The sequence below is a fragment of the Xyrauchen texanus genome, chromosome 3 (genome assembly GCF_025860055.1).
Source record: "Xyrauchen texanus isolate HMW12.3.18 chromosome 3, RBS_HiC_50CHRs, whole genome shotgun sequence".
Lineage (NCBI taxonomy): Eukaryota > Metazoa > Chordata > Actinopteri > Cypriniformes > Catostomidae > Xyrauchen > Xyrauchen texanus.
This window is the reverse complement of record NC_068278.1, coordinates 56,094,303-56,102,148: the sequence shown is the minus strand read 5'-3', so window position 1 is coordinate 56,102,148 and position 7,846 is coordinate 56,094,303.

Here is a 7,846-nt window from a genome sequence, read left to right as displayed (position 1 = left end):
AAACTTTGTAATATACTTTTATTAAAAATTCTTATTAGAATTTTAAGAAAACACTAATTTTACCTGCTCAAAAACAGCTCTGTTTTCAGCACGCCGTTTCAGAGCATATGACTTTAAATGATAATGAGCTTTGGTCACCCCGCCCCTCCGTTCTCTAATATAAAGGTTAATAAAACGTTACACTTACTTCTTCTGGAGGTGCAGAGGGAATATAAATAGTTGGTACCGAATCTTTTTCAGCAGCAGCTTCTAGCAAAACCAGCTTTATACTGACCCTCGCTTATAAAGCAGTCTGGTGAAAAATGATTCGCGCTAACATGAACGCATTGACGTTGCTCGTGGGGAATATTCCCATCGTAAACAAAACTCAGCCACTGCGTCTTCAGCGGTTCAGATTTAGGAACATCAAAATGACTCCTGTGTTCGTTATTACACCGAAGAACAGAACACCACAATCGCTTAGGCTCATTCTGCTCCAGTGTATCAACAATGATGACGGACTATGATTGACAGCTCGCTCACGAGCGAGGGCGGTCTGTGTTGAAACACTGCTGTCAATCAACAATCCTGAGAGGCGTCCGACCGCGTGACGCCACACGGTCGAACGGCTCGATTTGAGGCAGGGGAAAATATATAAGGAGATTAAAACCAAAACACTGGATGGATTTTTATCATAATAGGATGGTTGTGTACAGGCACAGCCAACACACATTTCAGTACAATCAACTTGAAAAAGTGCATGTACCATTCATTATATGACACCTTTAAACAACAAATGATTGTTGTACTGCGGAGCTAGACCATTCAAAGCTCTGTTAACTACATACAAAGTACTGAATGGTTTAAGTCCGCAGTTCTTAAGTGACCTTCTACCACGCTATATTCCACCACATTCTTTAATTCTGGCCTGTTAATAGTTCTTAGAATATCAAACTCCACAAAAGGAGGTAGATCCTTTTCATATTTGGCTCCTAAACTATGGAATAGTCTCCCTAACACTGCCCGAGATGCAGGCACACACACACTCACATGACTGAAGTCTCATCTGTTTAGCCAGGCATACACCTAATTAATCCTTCAACTCACAATTAGGCTGCTTTAGTTAGGTCTGCTGGAACCAGAAACATTGATTGTGATCTATAACCCTGCATTAAATTGAATGGCATCTATGCTAATATTATTCTATTTGTTTCCCTGTCTCAACCTCGAGACTCCTATCCTGAGGTCACCAGAACTGGCTGGATCCAGCACCATTCCTGTTTCGTGTTTCTGAGTTATGAAGACTAATAGCAGCAGGATCCAGCTAAACATCACTTCAGTCTATTACGATGGACTTCAGGGGATGAACTGATGCCAACTCCAACCATAAGACACGGATTACTTCATATGCCATTGCCTGAACCTTGGATTTAGGATAGACCTCACCGAAATTACCGGCCAGGTTGAACTGCGATGCACCTCATTGATCTCTGCCTGCATCACCTCGGTCTAATGATGGACTACACTCTTGAAATTAAATAGACTATCAATTCATTGCCAGCAAAACCCTTCATCAGCCAACTAACAAGGACAATTGCATCTATGTCTGCAGTTAATCCAGGATGGACTTCAAAGCCATTGGTCATTAATAATACATTTAATCCAAAATATTTGTTTAAACACTGACCCTTAACACTTACTTAGTTTAATCATTTTAAACCATGACTTGAACTATACATAAGTAATATTGGCATAATATTCCTGATGTTTGCCAGAGGGGAACTGGCCCATACAGTGAGTCTGGTTTCTCTCAATGACCCATTATCAGAGAGACCCATTTGCTCACAGGGGTTATAAATACAATCATTATTGAATCACTTATTTTTAAACACACTTCACAAGCATATTTGATCAAACAACACAATGACGACTCTAAAACATTATAGATATTACAGTTTCATCTTTTAGTTAATGCTGATTTTCTGTAAAGCTGTGTGTTGTGAAAGGCGCTATACAAATAAAAATGACTTGACTTGTGTATGGTTGCACACGTGACAAAACTTTGCCTTTGTGGTCCTGGATAAATCCTTAAAATACCTTTGCAAACCAGCAAATAAATAAAGTTTAACGGTTAGTCCTTGGAGAGAGTGTGTGTGTCTCTTTAGCATCATAATCCAGGCTTCAGTTCTGGTCTCTCCATTGACTGACAGGTTAGCTGTTAACAGTGCGCTGTGAGATTGAAAGATGGAGGATTATATCCTCTCTCTATAATCCCAAATCTTAGCTAAAACCTCACTGACATTAACAGCATTACTCTAATTCAGCCTATATGACAACATTGCTCACAGTAACCATACAGCATCAAGGAGCTGATACTATAGATCATTAAAATACATCTAATTTACCTTAAACTTAAGAGATCTAAACTGCTCATCTGAGAGTAAGGATTGTTCAAGATCATAATAATAAATCAACCTTTGTGTATTTTTATTTTTTTTTCAGTTGACTATGTGGTCCTTTGGAGTTTTGAGATGAATACAATTGTTGATGTTACATTACAATGTTCTTCAGATCAGCATGTTGGTTTCTATGGTTTATAAAAACACCAGTACATGGTTTTCTTAGAATTAAAGAATCAAAAGTTATTTTTTATGTACGACTCAGCATGACATATTAACATATTCATTTTGAATTAAAAGCATTAATATATGTGTCAATATATATTTATAAAATACATATATAAAATACTTATTTATAAATATATGTCAATGAATCAATATATATATATATATATATATATATATATATATATATATATATATATATATATATATATATATATATGTCAATAAACACATCAAAGTCCAAAGAAAATGTATTTTATTTATTTATAGACACATTTCATGATTTATTTACTTATTGACACTTTCATAATGTGTTCCAGTGTCCCAAAAAGTAAATGAGGCTCGGGTTTTAGTTAGGTGGCACTGCTCCGATTTTGCCCCAAGATAAACATTTTATAAATAAATCTTTATTAAAATAATAAATATTTATGTCAATATATCTTTCAATAATTAAATGTGTCAGTAAATAAATGAAAATAAAATATAAAATAAATTTTCCAATGGACTTACATGTTTTTTAATATAAAAATGTATCTTTTTTATATATATATATATTTTGTTTATTTATTGTACTTTTTATTTATTTATGACAAATTTCATGATGTATGTGTTTATTGAAATATATATTGACATATATACTTATGCCTTTAATAAAATATTTATGCCATACTTTATGGACCTAAAAATGTGTACAAGTTATAAAACTCTTCTTAATGGAGTCTTTTAAAGGAGTATGTAACATGCGTCAGCAAGACAAACAGACCTAAGAGCAGATGAACAGGTCAAAGGATTTATTTACAATAATAAGTAAACATAATTACTGAGTAAGAATCCTCCATGGAAGCTCAGCTGACACGCAGCAAACTAGAAGGCAACCACACACCCGACATGCGGGCAACCAACACATACACAAGACAGGACCAGCTAAACAGAGAGTGAGGTTTGTTACTTCACATCAAACAACAATACTCAAACAATCAGTCAAAACTGAGCAACATTTAACATTTAACATAATTGGAAAAAGCAGTTCTATTACAATTACAATCTTTCTTGAATGCAAATTCTATATTTGAGACATTTCTGTCAGGTTTCAGAGCATTTCATAGTACAGAGTTTGCTTTGTTAAAAGTTTTAAATGATATTTTATTAACTGTTGACTCTGGGGATAATTTAATCCTTGTTCTTTTAGACCTCAGTGCAGCATTTGACATGGTCAAGCATAACATCCTCATTTCTAAGACACCTTGCCTCCCAAGCTAAAATGTGTGTAAAGAATTTGGGATTTTTATTAGACTTTGAAAGAGTGATCCATGCGTTTGTTACGTCCCGTTTAGACTACTGCAATTCCCTGTATTACGGAATAAACTCATCATCATTGCTCAGGCAACAAATGGTCCAGAATGTGGCGGCGAGACTCTAGAAAGGTCTTTGGAAGTGTGAACACATTACACCTATCTTAGCCTGCCCTTACTACACTGGTTATCAGTCCGCTTCAGAGGTGATTTTAAAATTCTCTCATTTGTCTATAAGTCCTTAAACAACTTAGCTCCATCTTATCTCCCTGATCTACTTAGTAGATAATCCCTCCAGAGCTCTTAGATTGAGGATGCAAAGATTTCTTATTGTACCTAGGTCTAGACTGAAGCAAGTGGTGAACGTGCTTTTGCCATAGCTGGACTCAGCTTTTGAACAGTTTGCCAATACACATAAGATCACATAAGATTTGACATTGACACTGACATTAAACAATCCAGCCAAGGACATGACACACAAGGGGACTAAAACAGGCATGAACAAATAAGGTACAGTTGCCGCTCGCCAGCTAAAAGTTGGCATGATCAGCATTCCCATGGAAACAATCAGGGTTCCCATGGAAACGCTGATTCCACGTGCCAGCGGCACCTGAAACACATGAGGAAGAAAAAGTCAATATGCTTGGAACAACACAAACAGGGAACAATAATGCAACTTGACAAGGTGACAGGAAAATGACATCACCAGAGAGTGCACGGTGGTAACTCACACACCGTAATAGCCAAAAGCCGGACCCGTGCACTCACACAAAGAGCATACATGAAATACGAGACAGACAGGGGACGATGATGCCCTGGTCCTCGTCAGACAAAACCCAACCTGACAAGGTGACAGGACCGTGACAGCACTGGAGAGCGCACGGCAGTAACTCACGTAGTACGGTCACTAACAACCGGACCCGTGTGCTCACACAAAGAATGTACACGAAACATGAGACAGACAGGGGACAATAATGCCATGGTCCAATCAGACAGAAACCCAACCTGACAAGTTGACAGGACAGTACACCCCCCACCCCCCCCCCCCCCCCCTCCAAAGTGAACATCAAACAGAAAGAAAACAAGACAACAAAATGCCAGGGTTCAGGGGGAGTGGCTCAGAGGGTGGAGCTGTGGGTGGCTCAGGCGTGGGCACTGGTCGCGGTTTGGGAACGGGCTCCATGGCCATGGATGCGACAGGGGAATGGCCTCCGCAGCCATGAGCACTGGCAGCTGCAACTGGGGAGCGGCCTCTGTGGCCGGGGGCACCGACTGAGGCTGGGGAACAGTCTCTGTGGCCGTGAGCACCGACAGAGACTGGGGAACAGCCTCCTTGGCCGTGAGCACCGACAGAGACTGAGAAATGGCTTCCGTGGCCATGAGCACTGGCAGTGACGGGAACAGCCTCCATGGTTGTGAAGACCGACAAGGACTGGGAAACAGCCTACATGGCTGTGAGGTCAGGCAGTGACAAGGGAACAGCCTCCGTGGCTGTGAGGACAGGCAGTGACTGGGGGGAACAGTTTCTGCTGCTGTGGGCACTGGCAGAGACAGGGGAACACCTTCTGTGGCTGTGAAGACCGACATGGACTGGGGAATAGCCTCTGTGGCAGTGAGGACCAACATGGACTGGGGAACAGCCTCTGTTGCTCTGAGCGCAGGCATTGGCTGGGGAACGACCTCCATAATCGTGGGCACTGGCAGGGGCAGGTCAACAGCTTCCGTGGCTGTGAGCACAGGCAGGAAAGGGGAAACGACCTCCATGGTCGAGAGCACAGGCAGGATAGGGGAAACAGCCTCCATTGCCGTGAGTGCTCGACAACAGCATGAGATCAGCCTCTGTGGCTGTGGATGCTGGCAGGGGAACGGCCTCCGTGGCCATGGACGCTGTCAGCAACTGAGGAGCAGGCACCTGGCTCTTCCTCCAGGCGGTGATAGGTTAATTACACTGCAGCAGGGCCAGATCGAATACTCGGCAGAGCTCCATGGCGAATGCTAAGGACGACATGGCGGTTCCCCAATCAGTGGCCCTTCCAGTGATGAGCAGAATGACGGAAGCCACCTTCATTCTCTCTGATGGGAAAGCAGAGGACTGTGACATAAAGAACAATAACAATTGTGAAAGGAATGTGCCACAGGAACCAGCCTCACCTGAATACGGGGCTGGAAGAGGAATACAGGCTTCTGAGCGTCTAGAAACATGGGGAACCGTCGGAGCCAGTGAAGATGCTTCCTGAGAGGGGCCAGCATCGGGAGATAGTCGGAGCTGCTGCACGACAGACCTGAGCTGTGAAGCCATCGTCTCCACAGCCTGGTTAGATCCGGAGATTTGATCCTGCTGACGTCCCAACAAAGCTCCCTGCTGAGAGAGGGCGGAGCGAAGAGTGGATTCCTGCAGTGGGTCCATGCTTGGCTGGATTGTTCTGTAATGTGCATCAGTGAGAAAAACAGACCCAAGAGCAGAGGAACAGAGAAACAGTTCTAAGGATTTATATACAACAATAAGTATACGTAGTGCAGCCGACCAGCTGAAAGTTTGCATGACTTTCATGGTTCCCATGGAAATGCTGTTTTCAGGTGCCAGCCTAACCCTGAAACACAAACGTCAACACGCTTGGAACAAAACAAATGGAACGATGATGCCACGGTCCTCGTCAGACAAAACCCCAACCTGACAAGGTGACAGTGGTAACTTGTGCACGGCGGTCACTTACAACCGGACCTGTGTGCCAAGTTAAGTTCAATCGACAGCATTTGTGACAAAAAATATTGATTACCACAAAAATTTATTTTGACACGTTCCTCGTTTTCTGTAAGTACAGAAAGGTAATAGCACATCTTCCCTCAACAAGTCACATAATTTGAGGTATCATTCATGTCAGTATAGCACAAACAGTGCGGGAATGTGACAAAGTTTTAGTGTTATTGGTTTGTTCAAATCTCTAAACTTGAGCATAGTAATACTGATGCATCCAGTGACTTGTTTAAAGAATATAGAGCTTTACAGATCCTGAAGACAAGCTTGAAAAGCAAACCAAGGTTTCGATAGGGCAGCCCAGATGTAACAGCTACCACAAGCCTCTTTAGTCTCTCTTGAACACACGGTCCTGCCAGGGCAACAGTAAGTTCATAACCAGGGTGCATCATGCTTTAATGTAACGATGTTCTAAATGTGTCTGACATGAAATTAAATCTCTGTTTAATCAAGAGAATGTCTTTTAAATTGCAGAATGGATTAATGGGGCATGAATGATGACCAGCAATAACATTACATCATATAATCACAATTAATTAATTTTTAACCTGCCAAAGACAGGAGCAGATAGATAAGGTGAAGGTGCAAAAGCAAAACACTTAAACTACGTTCACAACATGTCAGATTTAATTTAGTTAAATATCATTATCTTTGTTGAACTCGTAATTAAGTCACTTTCCTTACATCTTTTCTCCATACAATGATAATGAATGTGACTAAGGATAACATAATTTCTGAACCACAGAAGACAAAAAGTCATACAGGTTTACACATTTACATGTGTTTACACATTTTGCTGTTTAATATGACATGACTTAATTGATTTTATTATCTATATGATAAGTGGTTAGAGGGGAGGGGTTAAATCCGAAAAAGAAAGTCATTTCAGAGGTGGAGCAAGTTCCATCCATCCATCCATCCATCTTCAACCGCTTATCCGAAGTCGGGTCACTGGGGCAGCAGCTCCAGCAGGAGGCCCCAAACTTCCTTATCCCGAGCCACATAAACCAGCTCTGACTGGGGGACCCCGAGGCGTTCCCAGGCCAGTGTGGAGATGTAATCTCTCTGCCTAGTCCTGGGTCTTCCCCGAGGCCTCCTTCCAGCTGGATGTGCCTGAAACACCTCCCTAGGGAGGTGCCCAGGGGGCATCCTTACCAGATGCCCAAACCACCTCAACTGGCTCCTTTCGACGCAAA